Here is a 23,031-nt window from a genome sequence, read left to right as displayed (position 1 = left end):
ATGTCATCTGAGAACAGTGACATTTTGACTTCTTTTCCAATATAAAGACTTTTTTTCTTGCTGTGCTTAATTACTCTGGCTAGGATTTCCAGAACTATGTTCAGTAATAGTTGTGGAAGTGGGCACATAAACAACATGTTCTAAATAGAATGGGTGAAGAAAGACATTAGAAAATACATAGAGAAAAAGGAAAATGAAAAGGCAATATAGTAAGACTTATGGGATGTAGTGAAAGTAGTTCTCAGAGGGAAATATATTGCTGTAAATGTCTACATCAAGAAAGAATAAAGGTCTTAAATCAATAAACTACTGTGCAACTTAAGGTAATAGCAAAAGAAGAGCAAACAAATCTAGAATTAGAAAAAAAATGGGATAAAACTTTGAAACATACAAGTTAACCAAACATACTTAAGAACAAGTAGAAAAATCTCAAGAGAGTAATGGAAATAAGAGATTGGCTACATACTAAAAACGTAACATAAAACATAACATAGCCCTTTGGAAATCTTGGCAAGGGAGCCTAACCATAGCTAGTTTGGGCCTGCTCCCCAAATCCACCCCTTTAGGATTCCTCATGGTACTATCTACACATCTGAAGTCTTCTGCAATGATCCCTTAGTAAGGAGGGGAGAGTCCGGCAACCCTAGGCTATAACAATATAAACTGCAACAACAAACAACCAGGAAGCAAGTACTACCACCTAGTATTACTAGGAACTACCTCCAGGTGGTGCCTAATCCAGCCCACCATTCCTGCAAAGGATCACCAGTTAGCTGCTGTATGGCTGTTAATTCAGAAGTCATTTTTGCTAAAGCCATACTAATATTCTTTTGGTGACCTGGGATGTATATACAGCATTTAGTACTAAGCATGGCACATACCCCTCCCTGTGCTACTGTTAACAAATCAAGTGCCATATGATTTTGCAGCACAACTTTACACATTTGACACATTTCTTCATTCAGAGAGAAAGAGCCTACTTTGATTTAAGGGTCAGGCTGTGTGCTTAGCCAAGGCAATTATTTGCATTTCAGCCACCAATGATGTCCCTTGTGGGAGGAACAATGCCAAAGGATAATACCACCAAAGTGTCTGCCACACTCTGTAATGGGCTGGTACAGTCTTCTAATTAGCAGGCCTCTGAGGCAGTGTTTGGTTTATGGTTGCTGAGAGATATGGGCAACCTTGGGTGCAATGCCCTGTCTGGTTCTGTGGGAAGTATGGCCATCCATGAGTGCCACAAACCCACAGGGTGCCATGAAACAGTGGAATAACAGTCATACTTGTTCTATTGATATCTGGTTGGATAGTCTGACAAAGCTTCCAGGGACCCAACCTACAGGTTCTGTACTTCCTGTTTTCTACAAAAATTTTCATCTGAGAGCCAGGCCATTCCATCCCAAATGGAGTACCCCAGCCATGGGCGAGAGGCATTAAGTTGTGCCCAGACTGCTGTCACAATCATTATCTTAGTTTTATTCCACATTGGAGTAGTAGCAAAAGTCTTTTCCAGCCAATTGTCTAGGGACATAGTCTGAATTTGCCAAGGCAGTCCATTAGCAGAACTCACCGGCACTCTGGTGCATACCCAGTAGGCAGAACTGTTTGCCACTCTGGCATAGGTGTGCCTAGTCCACAATGGTGTTAGCGAGAACACACCTATGGACAAAAGGACAAGGCACTAGCACAGGTATATCACAACCATCCAGGAGAACGCATACCAGCTTTGAATCCTGGGTCTCCTGTAGTGGCTTCCCTGGGAGGTAATACCACATTCATACAGCTTGGTCCTGTACTTTGGCAGGCTCAGTGTGCACCAGCACCAGGGAACTCATAACTGGCCAAAGGGAAATAACAAACATACCCTTTAAAATCTGGGTCCCATCCATGGGACTTGACCAAGTCACATGTACCTGGGGGCCCATTCACTAGTTACCAATGGTGTCACAAGGAGATCACACTCCAAATCTTTTCCCCTGGGATTAACAGAGGTACCCAGTGAAGGTGGGGGCCTTTATTCAGTCTAGTGGTAGCAGGCAAAGAACATTCTCTTGCTTCCTAAACCCAGGCTTAAGTATGACATCCTTTGTTGTCACCTGGACTTGTATTGGTGCTGCTGTGCTGTGCAGCAAAGGCTCCACAGGTGTTGGTCCTCCTCACTAGGGCTGCTCATTCAGAGCTCTCACAACTACCTTCATGGAAGGTGGATTGACTGCAGTCCTATGTTCTTGCTTAAGCAGGCCATTATATCTCTCTATTATGCTTGCAGCCTGTGGGTGACATGGGACGTGCAGCTTCCATTAAATTTGTAACTGAATTGCCCATTGTTGCACATCCTGACCTGTAAAATAAGTATCTTGGTCACTTTCTATTGTGATGGGCAGGCCATACAAGGCTGTCTACACTGTCAAGGTGTGGATTGTATGCTGATTAGATTGATCACTGGGTCAAACAACAAGTGTGTAGCCATATCCACTGCCATCAAGGCCCTTCTGACTTCGGTAAAAGGCCAGTGTAGTCAACCTGCCATTGTGTCAAAGGGATGCATCCCTGCATTACCTAACCATTTGTGGCTCCAAGGTGTTGGGGGTGTGGATGTTCCTGAGCACAAACCACACATGCCTGGAAGGCCTCTGTCAGGGTATCCCACATTAAAGGCAGATCCCACTGTTTGACTCCATTCCACATAGTTTTCACACCTGCATGCTGTAGGTGGCGATGCAGCCAAGCCGCCAGGTATGTGGGAGGTAACTGCTCTAACCACTGCACCCTAGCCAAAGTATCTGCTTCATCATCCCCTGGGCTAGTCTGAGGGGCTTGGCCAGTAACATGCACTCTTTTTCATGGTCTGTGGCCCAAAGGTTTTGCCAAATGGTTTGACCCCACAAAAGTCTATGCCCTACTATCCAATTGTCTACTTTCCATGTAGTAATCCACAAAGTTAACTCCTTAAAAACAGCCCAGCTGTCTTTAAAGATAATCAGGGGTTCTGGGTCATGCAGTACCACCATCCTTATGGCATTTAACAGCCCACTGGCTGCTTTGTCCCATTGTACATCACACCACAAGTAGAGCGCTGTGTAACAATAGCAGTCCGATGAGCCAAAGGCCCTCTACTGGATGCCTCAGTGCACCAACCACTTTAGCCCACCAAGGATTCTCCTTCCTTCAAGGGCAATACCTCTACTGACTCACGTGTATTAGCACGGTCTGGTGCTTCCTCAGATGTACATTGCACCAGCCCTAGAATCTGTTGAAGTTTATGGGACAAGGAACTAGTAGACAAAGCATTTATTTGTTCCAAATATGCCTCCCTCTTCACTGGGCTACCCCTGTACTCAGAGTGACTGCCCAATTCCACATCCATCCTGCCACAGGATATGTGGTGCACAGCAAAACTTCAGAAGCACCTGTAACAGCCTCCAAGGCCACCAGGGCTTCATACACAGCTGCAAGCTGCTTCTCTATCAGGGTGTAGCAAGCCTCTGCACCCTTCTAACAACTGTGACCAGAAGCCTACTTGTCTCTGCAACCATTCATATTGCTGCCACAGGCCCCACCCCAAACCCTCCTGGGTTACAAGAACAGCCAGTTCAAAGGGGCAAGCTGGGTCTACTACCTATAGGGCCTGAGCTTGCTTAATGGCCATCTTAATGGCCTGAAAGGCCTGTTTAGCTGCTTTGGTCTAGTCCCACAAAGCCCCTTTCTTCACTAGGGCATATAGGAAATGTTACAATTGGGCTAAATGGGGAATAAAGGCCCACCAATATGCCAATGAGCCCATATAGGTCTGCAATTGCACATCTGTTGTTGGTTGTAGATATGCCTGAATTTTATCAGTAACAGCTTCCAGCATAACTTTTGTCTTATCTGACCAAACAACACCCAATAAATTGACTGACAAGCCAGGTCTCTGAACCTTCGTGGTATTTATTGCCCAGTTCCATGCCTCCAAATGGGTCACTAAGATCTGGGCTACAAGCTCTAAATCTGCAATAGAGTTAGAAGTCAACAACACATCATCGATATAATGAAACATATGTAGAGTGGGTAACTGAGTCTACTGGGCCAAATCACTGGCCACCAAACCATGACATATGGTCGGGCTATGCAAATAAACTTGTGGCAACACATGAAATGTCCACTGTCAGCCTTCCCATGTAAAGGTCAACTGGTCCTGGCTCTCCAGAGCCAGAGCAATAGAGAAGAAAGCATTAGCCAAGTCCAACACATAGTGATATGTGCCCAGCTGCAAGGTCAGTCAGTCCATGAGATCATGCACTGAGGGAACTGCTGCATGCATTGTATCCAGTTCTGGGTAATCCACAGTCATTCTCCAAGTGCCCTCAAGCTTCTTCACTGGCCACACTGAAGAGTTAAAGGGGCTGTGTGTGGGCTGTATTATGCCCACCTTCTCCAATTCCAAGATAGTAGCTCCAATTTGTGCATGTCTCCCTGGGAGGTGGTACTGCTTCACTGTCACAGTCCTCTTGGGGGTTGTGGCAAGACCTGGGGTGGGTGTTTTTCGTATCCTCTCACAACCACCTTTACAACTCATACAGAAGCCATACTCCCCAGCTGTGGTCTGCAGTCACTGCAGGGCAAATGACCTATTTTCAGTGGTAAGGACACTGCCTTTGCCTTAATTTCTGCCCTCCTAGACATCAATATAAGCATATGGATTTGGGAACTTATCCAGATTCCCAAACACCAAGATGCACTCAGTTCCAGTATGGATCAGTGAATAGCAAATTCCATATGTGGCCTTTGGTCTCTGCCTGTCCCCGCAGGGCTGACACGCTGGATGATTCCTAGTTGTACTGGAACAAAGTCCCTTCATCCCCCCCAGAAGCAAATAGTCTTTCAGTTGCACAGGTTGGGCTCATTGAGGTCCTTGTTTACCTCTGCCTGTTCTTAGGCATTGTTCTCTAGGTGTAGCTGCTTCCATAGCTCAAGAAGAACTGCATTAGGCTGATAGCCCACATCTGCTCATGAGTGATTCTAGATTCTAACAGGCCCCTTTTTCATTTGTTTATCTCACTTCAAGGACCTTTTCACTCTCTGAACATTTTAAAACTGCAGTCTTAAGATGGCGGCGAGGGGAGTGCATTGCCCCCGTGTGCCGCGTCACTGTGTGGGAGAATGACGAGTCAGGACGGCTAAAGGCTATCTTGTTAGGAATTTCCAGCAATAGTGGGGTGCTCCGGAACCTGGAGGAAGGATTTCCATCACACGAGGATTGGCTACGGGGGCTCAAATGCGAGAGATTTGTCCGCACGGAGGGTCACACTGCTTATTCAGCAAATCGCCCCGTGGCTAGAGTCTGCGGCGTGCGCTGGGAAACGAGGAGATAGCAACGCAGGGATACAGCGCTGCAGTTTCCGCGGGCTTCTGCCCGCTGTGCAATTACCGTACTAAGTGCTGAATTCTGGGTTTGAGACAGGGGAAGGAAGCGGTCCAATTCAGTTCTCCACACCAGTCAGACCACAGAGGAGGCCAGCAGCCACCATCTTGGAGAGCTGACGTCACCATCCCTGTTTTCGACTGATCGCAGCTCATTCAGCCATAGAACAGGTAATTTCAGGCTGCCATTCGCCTGTGGCTTGCAGACAAATTACTCAGGCTCAGTGCTAAATAACCCGCGGAAACTGCTTCTTGGAGCCTGCTCTTATCAGAGCATACACCGAGCACGGAGCGGCCGAGTTCTGGCTCCCGGAACTGCTCTGGCCCAGGGCTAAGGAGCCCGCGGAAACTGCTTCTCGGTCCGGGTCCTGCTGAGTACTGTGGAGGTAAATACCAACCGAGCCTTCGTGGGCAGTGGCAACAGGACTGAGACGGGGCCTGTGAGGGCCGGTCAGGACTCACCCGTTGCTTTGGTCACCCGGCAAAGGGAACGAAATGCTGCCATTCGCATAGGATACCAACATGGCAGAGATCTCATGTCATCAGAAAGCGGCGGAGGAGAGAACTTCTTCAACACCAGCAGCGACAGAAACAGTTGGTCTCCTGGTAGGGAGGGTGAGTCACAGACACCTGAGTCTCTCTCGCTTTGTCGTCGAGCTAGAGGGGAGGAGCGGGGCCGCCGCCCGCGCCCGGAGCAGGCCCAGCAGCTCGCCAGCGTGGTGGTCGCGTGACCCCAATTGGAGAGGGGGCGGAGCGGAGCCGCCACCTGCGCCCGCAAGGTGGGCAGACCTGCGACCAACCTGTAGATCAGGCCCAGCCGTCCGCGGGCGTGGTAGGAGGGGCAGGGCAGAGCCGCTGCCCACGCCTGCAAGGTAAGCAGACCTGCGACAGACCGGCGGATCAGGCCAAGCGGCCTGCCAGCATGGTACACACGTCACCCCAACTGGAGTAGGGGCAGAGCAGAGCCTTCGCCCGCGCCCGGATCAGGCCCAGCGGCCCGCCTGTGTGGTGGTCACGTGACCCCAATTGGAGTGGGGGCGGAGCGGAACCGCCACCCATGCCCGCAGGGTGGGCAGACCTGCGACCAACCTGCAGATCAGGCCCAGTGGTCCGTGGGTGTGGTAGGAGGGGCAGGGCAGAGCCGCTGCCCGCGCCTGCAAGGTAGGCAGACCTGTGACACACCGGTGGATAAGGCCCAGCGGCTTGCCGGCGTGGTACACACGTCACCCCAATTGGAGTAGGGGCAGAGCAGAGCTGCCGCCCGTGCCAGGAACAGGCCCAGCGACCTGCCGGCGTGGTAGTCACGACACCCCAATTGGAGTAGGGGCAGAGCAGAGCCGCCACCCGTGCCCGAAAGGTGGGCAGACCTGCGACCGACCAGCGGGACAGGCCCAGTGGCCTGCCAGTGCGACAGACACGTCACCCCATTTGGAGTAGGAGCAGAGCAGAGCCTTCGCCCGCGCCCGGAACAGGCCCAGCGGTCCGCGGGTGTGGTAGACAAGTCACACCAATTGGAGGGGGGGGGCAGAGCAGAGCCGCCGCCCGCGCCTGCAGGGTAGGCAGACCTGCGACCGACCGGCGGATCAGGCCCGGTGGCCTGCCGGCGTGATACACACGTCACCCCAATTGGAGTAGGGGCAGAGCAGAGCTGCTGCCTGCGCCCGGAACAGGTCCAGTGACCTGCCGGCGTGGTAGTCACGACACCCCAATTGGAGTAAGGGCAGAGCAGAGCTGCCGCCCGCGCCTGCAAGGTAGGCAGACCTGCGACCGACCGGCAGAACAGGCCCAGGGGTCCGCAGGCGTGGTAGACACCTCACACCAATTGGAGGAGGGGCAGAGCAGAGCCGCCACCCGCGCCTGCAAGGTAGGCAGACCGCCGCCCGACCCTGCAAGGGAGACTTTTCAACTATACAAGAGCAATATAAATATATAGGGGGAAAATTTTTCAAAAACACAACAGTTTCACCAAGCAGAAAGAAACGCAAGCAGTATGAAAAGACAAGGAAAGAAAGGACCACAAGCAATGCAGGTCAACTCAACTTTAGAAGAGGTAACAGCTGCAGCAGATGGAATGTCAGATAAAGAATTCAGGATATACATGCTTCAGATGATCTGGAGTCTCAAGGAAGACATTAGACAGCAAAATCAGACAATGAAAGACCACTTCGACAATGAATTACACAAACAAATCCAGGAAGCAAAGGATCAACTATACAGGGAGATAGAGGTTATAAAAAACAAACAAACAGAAATCCTAGAAATGCAGGAAGCAATAAACCAACTTAAAAACTCAATTGAGAATACTACCAGCAGAGTAGAACACTTAGAAGATAGCACATCAGACAATGAAGACAAAGTATTTCAACTTGAAAAGAACATAGACAGCTCAGCAAGACTGTTAAGAAACCATGAGCAGAACATCCAAGAAATATGGGATAACATTAAGAGACCAAACTTAAGAGTCATTGGGATACAGGAAGGTATAGAACTCCAAACCAAAGGAATGAGCAATCTATTCAATGAAATAATACGAGAAAACTTCCCAGACTTGAAGAATGAGACAGAATCCCAAATCCTAGAAGCCTACAGGATGCCGAATGTGCAAAATCATAAGAGACCCACACCTAGACACATTATAATGAAGATGCCCAACATACAGAATAAGGAGAGAATTTTAAAAGCTACAAGAGAAAGGAAGCAGATTACATTTAGGGGTAAGCCAATCAGGATAACAGCTGATCTTTCAACACAGACTCTGAAAGCTAGAAGATCCTGGAATAACATATTTCAAACACTGAAAAGAAAATGGGTTCCAACCAAGAATTGTGTATCCAGCGAAATTAAGCTTCAGGATGGAAGATGAAATTAAAACCTTCCACGATAAACAAAAGTTAAAAGAATTTGCAGCTAGAAAACCATCTCTTCAAAACATCCTCGGCAAAACATTACAGGAAGAGGAAATGGAAAATAAGAATGAAAACCAACAGTGGGAGGTAGGACAGTAAAGGGGGGGGGGGAAATAATCAAAAGGGAAAAAAAACATGTTTAGTAACAGAAATAAACAAATATGGCTGGAAGAACAACCCATATCTCAATAATAACCCTAAATGTTAATGGCTTAAACTCACCAATTAAGAGACACAGGCTAGTAGAATGGATCACAAAACAAGACCCAACAATATGCTGCCTACAGGAGACACATTTGATAGGAAAAGACATACATAGGCTGAAGGTGAAAGGTTGGGAAAAATCATATCACTCATATGGACTTCGGAAACAAGCAGGCGTGTCCATACTCATATCAAATAAAATAGATTTCAAGCCAAAGTTAATCAAAAGGGATAAAGAGGGACACTACATACTGCTTAAGGGAACCATACACCAACAAGACATAACAATCATAAATATTTATGCCCCAAACAATGGTGCAGCTATGTTCATCAAACAAACTCTTCTCAAGTTCAAGAGTCTAATAGACCACCATACAATAATCATGGGAGACTTCAACACACCTCTCTTGCCACTGGACAGATCGTCCAAACCAAAGTTGAATAAGGAAACTATAGAACTCAATAACACAATTGATAACCTAGACTTAATTGACATATATAGAATATACCACCCAACATCAAGCAGTTACACTTTTTTCTCAGCAGCACATGGATCCTTCTCAAAAATAGATCATATATTATGTCACAGGGCAACTCTTAGACAATATAAAGGAGTAGAGATAATACCATGCATCTTATCTGATCATAATGGAATGAAACTGAAAATCAATGATAAAAGAAGGAAGGAAAAATCATGCATCACTTGGAGAATGAACAATAGGTTACTGAATGATCAATGGGTTATAGAAGACATCAAGGAGGAAATTAAAAAATTCTTAGAGATAAATGAAAACACAGACACAACATATCGGAATCTATGGGACACATTGAAAGCAGTTCTAAGAGGAAAATTCATTGCGTGGAGTTCATTCCTTAAAAAAAGAAAAAAACAACAAATAAATGATCTCATACTTCATCTCAAAATCCTAGAAAAAGAAGAGCAAAACAACAGCAAAAGAAGTAGAAGGCAAGAAATAATTAAAATCAGAGCTGAAATTAATGAAATCGAAACAAAAGAAACAATTGAAAAAATTGACAAAACTAAAAGTTGGTTCTTTGAAAAAATAAACAAAATCGACAGACCCTTAGCCATGCTAACGAAGAGAAGAAGAGAGAGAACTCAAATTATGAGCATATGGGATGAAAAAGGCAATATCACAACAGACACTTCAGAAATACAGAAGATAATCAAAAATTATTTTGAATCCTTATACTCCAATAAATTAGAAGATAGTGAAGGCATAGATAAATTTCTTAAGTCATATGACCTGCCCAGATTGAGTCAGGAGGATATAGACAACCTAAACAGACCAATATCAATTGAGGAAATAGAAGAAACCATCAAAAGAATACCAACTAAGAAAAGCCCAGGACCGGATGGGTATACAGCAGAGTTTTACAAAACCTTTAAAGAGGAACTAATACCAATACTTTTCAAGCTACTTCAGGAAATAGAAAAAGAGGGAGAACTTCCAAATTCATTCTACGAGGCCAACATCACCCTGATACCTAAACCAGACAAAGACACTTCAAAGAAAGAAAACTACAGACCAATATCTCTAATGAACCTAGATGCAAAAATCCTCAATAAAATTCTGGCGAATCGGATACAAAAACATATCAAAGAAATTGTGCACCATGATGAAGTAGGATTCATCCCTGGGATGCAAGGCTGGTTCAATATACGGAAATCAATAAATGTTATTCACCACATCAATAGACTTAAAAATAAGAACCATATGATCATCTCGATAGATGCGGAAAAAGCATTCGACAAAGTACAGCATCCCTTTATGTTCAAAACTCTGGAAAAACTAGGGATAACAGGAACATACCTCAATATTGTAAAAGCAATCTATGCTAAGCCTCAGGCTAGCATCATTCTGAATGGAGAAAAATTGAAGGCATTCCCTCTAAAATCTGGAACAAGACAGGGATGCCCTCTCTCACCACTTCTGTTCAACATAGTTCTCGAAACACTGGCCAGAGCAATTAGACAGACGAAAGAAATTAAAGGCATAAAAATAGGAAAAGAAGAACTTAAATTATCACTATTTGCAGGTGACATGATTCTATACCTAGCAGACCCAAAAGGGTCTACAAAGAAACTATTAGAGCTAATAAATGAATTCAGCAAAGTGGCAGGATATAAAATCAACATGCATAAATCAAAGGCATTCCTGTATATCAGCGACAAATCCTCTGAAATGGAAATGAGGACAACCACTCCATTCACAATATCTTCAAAAAAAAATAAAATACTTGGGAATCAACCTAACAAAAGAGGTGAAAGACTTATATAATGAAAACTACAGAACCCTAAAGAGAGAAATAGAAGAAGATCTTAGAAGATGGAAAAATATACCCTGTTCATGGATAGGCAGAACTAACATCATCAAAATGGCAATATTACCAAAAGTTCTCTATAGGTTTAATGCAATGCCAATCAAAATCCCAACGGCATTTCTTGTAGAAATAGAGAAAGCAATCATGAAATTCATATGGAAAAATAAAAGACCCAGAATAGCAAAAACAATGCTAAGCAGGAAGTGTGAATCAGGCGGTATAGCGATACCAGACTTCAAACTATACTACAGAGCAATAGTAACAAAAACAGCATGGTACTGGTACCAAAACAGGTGGGTGGACCAATGGTACAGAATAGAGGACACAGAAACCAATCCACAAAACTACAACTATCTTATATTTGATAAAGGGGCTAAAAGCATGCAATGGAGGAAGGATAGCATCTTCAACAAATGGTGCTGGGAAAACTGGAAATCCATATGCAACAAAATGAAACTGAATCCCTTTCTCTCGCCATGCACAAAAGTGAATTCAAAATGGATCAAGGAGCTTGATATCAAATCAGAGACACGCCATCTGATAGAAGAAAAAGTTGGCTATGATCTACATACTGTGGGGTCGGGCTCCAAATTCCTCAATAGGACACCCATAGCACAAAAGTTAATAACTAGAATCAACAAATGGGACTTACTCAAACTAAAAAGTTTTTTCTCAGCAAAAGAAACAAAAAGAGAGGTAAATAGTGAGCCTACATCCTGGGAACAAATCTTTACTCCTCACACTTCAGATAGAGCCCTAATATCCAGAGTATACAAAGAACTCAAAAAATTAGACAATAAGAAAACAAACAACCCAATCAACAAATGGGCCAAGGACCTGAACAGACACTTCTCAGGGGAGGACATACAGTCAATCAACAAGTACATGAAAAAATGCTCACCATCTCTAGCAGTCAGAGAAATGCAAATCAAAACCACCCTAAGATACCATCTCACTCCAGTAAGATTGGCAGCCATCATGAAGTCAAACAACAACAAGTGCTGGCGAGGATGTGGGGAAAAGGGTACACTTGTACATTGCTGGTGGGACTGCAAATTGGTGCAGCCAATTTGGAAAGCAGTATGGAGATTTCTTGGAAAGCTGGGAATGGAGCCACCATTTGACCCAGCTATTCCCCTTCTCGGTCTATTCCCTAAAGACCTAAAAAGAGCATGCTACAGGGACACTGCTACATCGATGTTCATAGCAGCACAATTCACAATAGCTAGACTGTGGAACCAACCTAGATGCCCTTCAATGGATGAATGGATAAAAAAAATGTGGCATTTATACACAATGGAGTATTACTCTGCTTTAAAAAATGACAAAATCATATAATTTACAGGGAAATGGGTGGCATTAGAGCAGATTATGCTAAGTGAAGCTAGCCAATCCCTAAAAAACAAATGCCAAATGTCTTCTTTGATATAAGGAGAGTAACTAAGAACAGAGTAGGGTGGAAGAGCATGAGAAGAAGATTAACATTAATCAGGGATGAGAGGTGGGAGGGAAAGGGAGAGAGAAGGGAAAATGCATGGAAATGGAAGGAGACCCTCAGAGTTATACAAAAGTACATACAAGAGGAAGTGAGGGGAAGGGGAAAAATAATATAAGGGGGACAAACGAATGTCAGTAGAGGGAGCAGAGAGAGAAGAGGGGAGGGGAGGGGAGGGGAGGGGGGATAGTAGAGGATAGGAAAGGCAGCAGAACACAACAGACACTAGTATGGCAATATGTAAATCAATGGATGTGTAACTGATGTGATTCTGCAATATGTATATGGGGTAAAAATGGGAGTTCATAACCCACTTGAATCAAAGTGTGAAATATGATATATCAAGAACTATGTAATGTTTTGAACAACCAACAATAAAAAATTAAAAAAAAAACTGCAGTCTGCTCTCGGCTTCTTCCAGGCTAGCCATCTTAGTAGTAACTTCATTAATGGGGCGCCCAACATATGGGGCTAAGTTAGCCATCAAGGACCCAAAAGTAGGAGGGTGAAGCATTCAGCAAAATCAAATCTTGTTCCACTAGTAAATCTTTCATTATCTGGTCCTCCTGTGTTCAGATTAAATATTGCCTGATGCATGCCAAGCTCTTGTAGAATCTGCACCAAATCAGCATAGGATTGCCATTTATTCAGTTTCTGGCAGCTCACCTGCATGCGTCCACACAGTTTGCATGGCTACATAAATCCAGGGTATCAGTGAGTGATTATGTTTTCCCATGCCTGTGAACTGTTCTGCAATCACTGTCTCAGGGAGGGGTGGGAGGTGATGGATGCCAGATGCTCCATCTCCTCTGGGGAGCAAACAATGCTGTCCACCCCTAGATCCCACAGTCAGAAAACCCATGTGGCCAGGGTCTCCCCAGATTGTTGGCAAAACTGCTTACCTAAGTCCACTAATTTTGCCTTGGTGTATGGCCAGTAACTGTAACATTTGGCTGCCCTACTGCCTGACCTTCAGGGGCCAGAGCTGCTGATGTGCTGCACCACAGAGTGGGCTCACAGTCAGGGTTTCTCCTCAGGCTCTTCTTCAGATTCTGCCTCCCCCTCAGAGGTTGAGTACTTGCCTGCACTGAATCCTGCTGACTATACTACTTGTCAGGGTGAAGGCAAGGCTCAGGCCTTGGGACCAAGGTTTGAGGATCTGGAAATTGATACTAGATGTGAGGCATCATGGGAATATTGGTCATCCTTTATTCAGAGATGGCCATAACTATCAGCCAGCCCCCTGAGCCATTTGCAAAGGCTCTTTTTATGTATAGTTCAAACAAAGAAGGTACACTGCCAACAAGTTATATCAGTGGGTGCATGCTCACAAGCAAATACTTCTGACTTTTAACTACACAGTGACCATAACATAGCCAATTCATGGCCTTGGCTGCATTCTAAAATCATAACATAAAATATAACATAGAGGGCCTGGGGTTGTGGCTCAGTGATAGAGTGCTCGCCTAGCACATATGAGGCCCTGGGTTCCATCCTCAGCACCACAGAAAAATAAATAAATAAAATACAGGTATTGTGTCCAACTACAACTAAAAAAAAATATTAAAAAAACCATAACATAGATTGCAAGAAGTCTCATTGAAGAAGCCTAACTATAGCCATTTTGAGCCTGCCCCAACAGATGCCATCTAGTGCTGAAATAGTGGAAATGACTGTAGGCTCAGAGAAAAAAATGCTGCCAGCTTAGAACTTCTGGAGATAAGCATAAACACTGAAATAAATACCTAATCTTTCAATGCACAGATGATAACATAAAATTAGAATCAAGAAATTTTGGGAGCAAGATACTGAGTAAGATCTTCTATTAATTTTCTCTCCATAGACAAACCAGGTTGAACAGCTATTCATGCACTAAACTACCTTACCAAGAGCTAAGGAAAGCAGGTGAAAGACTAAAGTGCCTGCCTTTAGTACAGTAGAGGAAAGTGACATATTAAAGAAGGAAGGATAGATTTGTCTGTGCTGCTCCTCCCCCAACTCTAGGCAGTCCAGTATGGGGAGAGACAACTCCTGCACAGGGGAGGGAGAGTGAATCAAGTCCAGACCTTACATGTGAAACCCAGTACCAGTCCCACCATAGACAATCCCAGTGTTGGGAAAGACCCATGACCCCTACTTCCAGACTAATACCCCAGAATGAGCTGCTGGAACTGCATTAGACCAGATGGCTCACTGCATCTACTACTCTTCTTCCAACCTTGGATGGCAGAGTGGGCATTAAGATCCCACCTTTTGGGAAGCAGGGCACAAAAAGTAGCACAGGACTTTGAGATGGAGCCCACTACCAGGTCCACTGCAATGAGACGCAGCACCCAGAAGAAACTGAAGGGCCCATAGAACGGACAGAGCTCAAGACCAGTCCTGAAATTATTCAGAGACTTGTGTGCTGGTGGGAAAGACCCAAATTTCACTTACATCACTTCTAGCCTTGGAGTGTGCCAGTGACACACTTGCCCTTGTCTGGAGACTGTGCAGATTGCTATGGCTATAAGACTCACATGCAGTACTGTTTATTATCAAGCCAGCATAGCTATTGTTACCCAAGTGCTTGCGGATTGGTCTCTAAAACTGCCCTGGTGCAAGGCAGAGACCTATGGTTCAGTGGGATGGAACTGTGTGTCCGCCTGCAACACTGACAGCAGCAGCATGTTCTAGGAGCATTCTGAAGATCCTTGTGGAGGTGAGACTCAGTTGTGATCTAGCTTAGTATTAGCCTGGGGGACCAAGAGATTGCCTTTTCCAACACTGCTCCAACCTTGGGCAACATAATGTGGTGCAAGATCCCACTTACTGGTGGTAGGACAGGGTACTAAGTATAAGACTTTGCCTTGAAACAACTCTGAGCTAGTGAAATCCAATGTTGGGCAGATAATAATGGCCTGTATCCCCACGCCTGCCTGTGGATGTAGCCTCTGGAACAGCTCCAGTGCTAGGGGAAGTCAGCATACATTCGAGATACCTGCATACCCACATTTATCATGGCACAATTCACAGGAGCCAATTTATAAAATCAGCTTAGGTGCCCCTCAGCAAATAAATGGATAAAGAAAATATGACATATATGCAGAATATAATTTTATTCAGCCACAAAAAGAATGAAAGTAAGTCATTTGCAGGAAAAAGAGATGGGAGTTGAGATTATCATATTAAGGAAAATAAGTCAGATGCCAAAAGACAAGTATCTCATGTTATTATGGTTTGAATATGAGCTGTCCCCCAAAAGCTCATATGTGAGACAATGCAGGAACATTCAGAGGTGAAATTATTATGAGAGTTGTAACTAATAAGTATATTAATGAATTCGACAGATTAATAATTTGAATGTATTAATGGGTGGTATTTATAGATAGGTAGGGCATGGCTGGAGGAAGTAAGTCACTGGGGCCATGCCCTTGGGGATTATATTATCTCAGGTTCCTTGCACTCAAGCTCTCTGTTTCCTCTTTCAAGAACTGAGCAACTTTCCTCCACATGCCCTTTTACTATGATGTTTGGCTTCACCTTGGGCCCACAGCTGTGGGGTTGGCCGAAAATGGACTAAACCTCTGAAATCATGAGCCAAAATAGTCTTTTCCTTCTCTAAGTTGTTCTTGTCAGGCATTTTAGTTATGGCAACAAAAAGCTGCTAACACACATATTTTCTTATATGTGGAAGCTAGAGGAAGGGAAACTAGGGACATCCTGAATGTAAATGGGAGACTATTAGAATTGAGCAAGGGGATAAGGGAGAGGGTGAGGTGAGGATAAGCTGAGGTAATGAGGAGTGAAGTTATATTCATATAGGAATATGATACAATGCTACCTATTATGCTGTATAATTAATATGTACCAATAAAAATATAACCCAATAAAATTAATATTTTGATTAAATAAACTTCTAGTAGAATCAAATTACAAATTTCATTTTCCCCATATCCTCTCAAGCATTTATTATTGTTTGTATTCTTGATGGCTGCCATTCTAGCTGAAGTGGTATGAAATCTCAGTGTGGTTTTGATTTGCATTTCCCTAATTGCTAAAGACCAAACTGGCCCAAGAAGAAAAACAATATATACATTTTCCTCTAACAAAAAGTCTATTTAAATCATACCACAAATCTTTCCCACACGTAAAACTCCAGGCCAGATGGATTTTACCAATGTTACCAAGATTTATCAAATATTAAAGGAAGAAATGATATTAATATTTTATACTAAGTTCAAGATAATAGTAAAAAACTCAGATATTTTCTCTATTCACTGTATAGGGTAATCAAAACCTTGACATGAAAACCTAGTGAGAATATTATAAAAAATAAAAATTAGAGGACAAACTGACTCAGGAATCTAGATGCAAAAATCCTCAACTAAATATTAGCAAGTAAAATCAAGTGATGCAAAATGATTATATATATGTACATATATATGTATGTATACATACATATACACACTGGGTGATGCATTATAACCAAGTTGAATTTTTGCAATCAATTAATTTAAGTCATTACATAAATAAGGGAAAAATTTTAACCTGAATAAATGCAGGAAGAACATTTTAAAAAATTCAAAGTCCTCATAATAAAACTCTTACCAAGCTAGGAGTTGGAGGAGAATTATCAAATATGATAAATTGTCTTACAAAATGTATCACTCAGAGACACTATACTTAATAAAAAATGTGGAAACCCTTTTCTGTGTAATCGCATTGAAGCAAAGGATCTATCATATCTTACATTTAGCATTTTACTGGAGTTTTTAGAGAAAAAAGGCAAGAGAAAGAAAAATTATAAGAATTAGAAGAGATATAAATTCTATAGTTACAAATATGATGTGTACATAAGATCTATAGAAAAATAATATCAAAAAGATAAATTGATAAAATATTTTTTAAATGAAAATATATCTTATGTCATTCTAGCCAAAATTAGAAAATAAAAATTTAAAAATATAGTATTTAAAATAACATCAATAGGGGGCTGGGATTGTGGCTCAGCAGTAGAGCGCTCGCCTCGCACGGGCGGGACCTGGGTTCGATCCTCAGTACCACATAAAACTAAAAAATAAATATTAAAAAATTCTCTCTCTCTCTCAAGAAAAAAAAATAACATCAATAGTGCAAAATGCCATATTAGTGGTGGATGCCAGCTAGATTTACCTTGGGTAGGAGAGAACAATATTTGCACAGGCTTTGAAGAGGAAATGTGTTAACCATGAGGAATACAGGGAGGGCAGCCTGTTGGGCTTTAGCATCATCCCTTCATGCAACCTGCAGTAGTAGTTACTTCTAGGAATGTCCTTGGTTAAATTACAGCTCTGGCACATGCAGGTGGTGCCCCACCTCTGCCTTGGGGGCTTCATGGTCAGCACTGTTTAGCAGATCTAGTAGATAAGCCGGGGTATTACTTGTAGTAGGGTGGAGACCTAGAAGTGTGGAGCAGTGCTGCTTGACCATCTAGTGCCCCTGGAAAGAGCCCATGTCACAGGGGAAGGAAGCTGGAGGCAGAGCACCTTGCTCCTGACCTGGAAGATGGCATTCACTCACAAGGCCCAGCTTCAGAACCATCCTAGTCAATTCAGCAGAGGTGCAGAGGAACTCTCAGAGAAGCCCTTAGGAAATAGACAACATTTGAGAAAATGTGAATTTCATCATTTGCTAGATTAGATGCTGGGGTCCAGCCCTGGCAGGGGGAGTGGGGTTCCAGGGGTCCTGAAGGAGGAGTGGCGATGGTGAAAGAAGAAGAGTCAGGATGACAGGTTGCAAGTTACGAGCAGCCTCCAGAAAAAATCTTGCTGCCTCTAGAGGGACCTTTATTTTTATACCTTTTTTTACAGGTGTTTTTTCAGGTAGTTAATGGATAGCTTCAAAGCCTGAAACTTCTTTGATTTACATAATTTTCAAGAGTTACAATCTTTTCTGACACACATTGATTATCTAAGATGTAGAGTACATTGTTCAAAATATTTTTCTGTAACCTTAGTCAGTCATGATTAAGCTTTTACATTTTCACCTCAATCACTAGGTGCTAGGTGACACAACTAGACTACATGTCTCCTGACCTATTATTCACTTCTAACTTTAAAGAATAACTATAATTATTTTGTTAACCTTTAACTTTAAAACATACTTATGATTACTGGTAAGCTTTCTTACTTCTAAACTAAAATCCCAGTAAAACACACTTAAAATAGTGAAAGTCTATTACTTAAAAAGCCTACTACTCTGAAGTCTCTAAAATTTATCTATGTTAATTTTACATTATTTTATTTTTAATTTCTAAGGTAATTTCCTTTTATCATATTACCTATTTAACTGCTTTCTTACAGAGTTTTTTTGATCCTTGGTCAAAGCACACCAATTCTTATGTCTTTTTAATCTTTAACTAAAGGGCAGGATTTACACCTCAACCCATTTGTCATTTATATTAACTATGTGTTTTCCATTTTCATCATAAATTTCTGTGTAAGGCAAAGGAGGGTCTGTTGGTGGGGGGAATATATTTTTATTAGTCTCTTGTCCTCAAGGGGGATTCCATAAGCTACATGCGGTGGTCCTTGTACTGTTGGCACAGCAATTGTTTTTCTGTAGCTAGGTGTTGTACAGGTTGTAGCTTTAGGATGGGGTTGGGGGGGCTAGTGTAAATTTTTAACTATGGGATAAATATTTCTTGTTGTTTAGGCTTGAGGAATAACACCATTGTTTGTATCCTGATAGATATTGAAATGCACCTCACGGCATGTCTCAATTGTATCCTTAGTCTCATTCTGGGAATTTTCCTGCAATCTCAGGCAACACATAATTTTATTATTGATTGACATATGCCCTATTATCCATATCATGAGTATCATAAACAAAACACTTAACATTCTCAATGGTTCCAGTTTCTAGATGGTGCAGCCCTGCCATAGCATCCCCCACATTGTGACCCTGTCAGACAGTGGGTGCAGGAATGCCTTCAACAATTAGATATTTGAAATATTGGAAAAGAAAACCCCAGTTCTGTTGATGACCTGTTTTCAGACTGGATATTTCCTACTACAACCTGGTCACAGTATTGGTGGGAATGATGAGTGATGCCAAGTAAGGGCCCTTGTGAGGGGATTAAAGGTTTTGCTACCTGCTGCAGCTGCCCAGTCTCACAGCTCCAGCTCCAGACCTGGATAACTGGACCAGATGATGGAGAGGTGAAAGGGGAGGCTCCTGCTAAATGGTGGAAGAAGGCCATGCCTCAGAGTACTTATTAGATGTACTTATGACCCATATGAACACTCAGAGCATTTGATTCTGTGAGGTGTGTTCTTGCCACTCATAGCCAGACAACCAGCATTGCTTGACTTGTCTGTTGATTCTGAGGAAGTGTCTTATCATTCACAGGATATGCAGCACCCAGCCCTGTCTCCCAACTTTCCTCTGGGAGGCCAGGGCAGAAACTCAATACATCTAGAAATGGGAACTCTCTGTGAAGGCTTCCCAGCCTTGAGCCAATTGACAACCATCCCATTTTGTGTCATAGCCGTAACCACCATGGAGGATGGTGAGGAAAAGTTGCATCCAACTGTTTAAATTTATATAGGTGACTTTTGAAAAAAAATTCACATGTTTGGGGCAATATTTTGTCTTAAGATATATTTTTAGGCTTCTTATACTTTATCTCTCTAGATTTTTTCATATCTTTATTTTATTTATTTATTTTTATGTGGTGCTGAAGATTGAATCCAAGGCCTAGTGCGTGCTAGCCACAACCCCAGTTAGATTTTTTCAACTATTTTGTTAGAAGTATTTTTTCCTATAAACATCCTTTGCTGTTACATTAGAAACTTTAATAGCCCAAACAATCACAGTTGATTTCTCTCTTTTTTTTTAGTATCAGGGATTAAACCCAGAGGCACTTAACCACTGAGTCACATCCCCAGCCCTCCCCAGCCCTCCCTTTTTGTTTTGAGGCAGGGTCTTGCTAAGCTGCTTAGGACCTCACTGAATTCCTGAGGCTAGCTTTGAATTTGTAATCCTCCTGCCTTGGCCTTCTAAATTTCTGGGATTACATAGGCATGTGCCACCATGCCCGGTGTGGTTTTATTTTTATTTTTTGTGGTGCTAGGGATTGAACCCATGGCCTTGTGCATGCGAAGCAAGCACTCTACCAACTGAGCTGTATCCCTAGCCCTGGTTTCATATTTTTTAAAAAAAATATTTATTTTTTAGGTGTAGATGGACACAACACAATGCCTTTATTTTTATGTGGTGCTGAGGATTGAACCCGGGTCCTGCCCATGCTAGGCGAATGCTCTACCGCCGAGCCAAAATACCAGCCCCCTGGTTTCATATTTTTAAAGACTAAATTAAGGGATTTTTTTTTTTGTAGTGAGCTTCACTTCATTCTGAGTCAATAGTATAAATGTACCATAATTTTTCAGTCTGACACTTCTCCATTGTGTTTTTGTTAAAGTGGGAGTGTGATAAAAATTGAGTACTGTGGGTTGAGGATGTAGCTCAGTGATAACTTGCTGGCCCTACATGTGCAGGGCCCTGGGTTGAGGCCTCAAGCACAATCTACCACCCCCCGCAAAAATAAATGGAGAACTGTGTACAGCTACTACACTTTTTTCATGACTAGAAGATCTACTGTGTGAGTTATGACTTCCTACACTTAAGTATAAATTATGGAGGGTTTTACTTATATCTATTTATATACAAATGTTATTGAAGGTAAAGTTCAAATATTTGTCAGTTTGGAAATCACTGGAAACAGCTGATCTTGAGACTGAGGTCTCTCACATGGTACATTCTGACAGGTCATGTTCATGGAGGGTTTCCCTTCTGTATGGTTCTGAAGCAGGAGCCCCTGCAGAATGGGAACTGTGTGTTTGTTCCCTGTGGAGTTGTAGTGTGCCAGGCACATGCATGTTTGTAAAGGATAGTGTTTTTATGCTGTTATATTGAAACTGCCTATGATTGCTTCTTTGAATTGGTGCTGGAACAAAATTTTAAGGATAAATTTAAGCCAAGAATAAAAAAAATTGTGAATCCATGTAATTATGGGCCCTCAGTCCTGAAGTTCATTGATGCCTTGCTGCTGGAACAGAGCTGGGGGGGTTACTGAACCCCACCCAGGTAGCCTACACCTTCAGATTCTTTTTGCCTGCTCACAAGTCAGACTCATCCTCACACGTGTGTTTCTTGTTTCTCATATGCTGTTGCTAACTTTCCTACCCCTTAACCAAAAAGGTTTGTTGTTTTCTTTTGTGCATATGACATTCTTTAATATTGATGATATAAACATGACTATTTAAAAAACTATAAAACAAACAAAAATAACATCAATAAAAATTAATTATGAATTAGCTGTTGGCCCTTCTGACTTCATGACTGACTGGGAGCTGTGGCTTTCTGATACTGTACAAGAGAGTTATCAGCAATACTATGTATCTCTAGCCTGGGGAAAGATAAAAATTCCAAATTCAAAGTAAAGTTTCTACTGAATGTGTTTCACTTTCCCAAGATTGTAAACTGGAAAAATGAAAAGTTGAACCATTGTAAGCTAGGAACCATCTGTATGTCTGTTAGGTCTACTTGGTCTAAAGTGGAGCTCAAGTCAAAGTTCCCTTATAAATTTTCTGTCTAGATGATATTTTCATTGTTGAAAGTTGGGTGTTGAAATCCTCTATTAACTATATTGCAGTCTATCTTTCTTTTAGATCTTTATTAATTGAAAATATATTAGTGGGGTTCAGTGTAATATTTCAGTAAATGTTCTGGTCAAGGCAGGGTAATTAGCATTTCCTTCTTATCATTTCTTGCTTCTTTCTTTTAAAAGAATTCTTTCTTCTAGATCTGCATAAGATATTGTAAACTATAATCATGTCTGCCCTTTGTATTTTTTATTTCAATACAATTTGTACCTTTAAATTGCACATATTTTGATGACCAGATTCTATAGTCCATGTTCAAATAAACTCAGATTCTGTACTAGTATTTTCAGATTTATGGTAGTGTTGATATTTTTGGTGGCAATTCTAAATCACACCTAGCTCCCTTAGTTACTCTAACTCTTCTGTGTTTCTTAGTATTTCTTTGCTTCCACAAAACTTTTTGGTGAGCTGAGGGGAGGAGCAGTGTAAAAGATTAAGAATTGGGATTTAATGGTATTTTTGTTTTGCTCATAATTATTTTGCATTTTGGGCAGCTCTATCTTCAAGTTATACTGAAGGTTTCTTTATGTAGATTTTATTCCTCTCTTTTTTATTGTTTCATGAAGAAATTTTTGTAGACAAATAGCTATGAAGTCACCATTATCCTTAGTTACTTGGAAGTAACATTTGCTTATTTTTTTTTGTGATGGCTGTCAAAATATTTGCTCATGGTCTGGGGTTGTAGCTCAGGGGTAGAGTGCTTGCCTAGCCTGGGTGAGGCCTTGGGTTTGATCCTCATTACCATATAAGACTAAATAAATTAATTAAAGATATAATGTCCAACTACAACTAAAAAACAAATATTTAAAAAATTTGCTCGTATTTTGGATTGTTTCTTTTTATTAATGTGTTTGACTTTATACACATTTTATATATATCTTAGTATCTAACTATATATACATACATAATATGTATATGTGTAAAACAGTCTAACTATCTATATAGAAGTAGATATATGTATATATTCCAGATACAAATTCTTCACCAGAAA

Source organism: Marmota monax, unplaced genomic scaffold (assembly GCF_021218885.2).
Source record: "Marmota monax isolate L192 unplaced genomic scaffold, Marmota_monax_Labrador192_F-V1.1 WCK01_AAM20220418_F8-fsc00192, whole genome shotgun sequence".
Classification (NCBI taxonomy): domain Eukaryota; kingdom Metazoa; phylum Chordata; class Mammalia; order Rodentia; family Sciuridae; genus Marmota; species Marmota monax.
The sequence above is the reverse complement of the archived record's forward strand: the minus strand, read 5'-3'. Positions refer to the sequence as shown.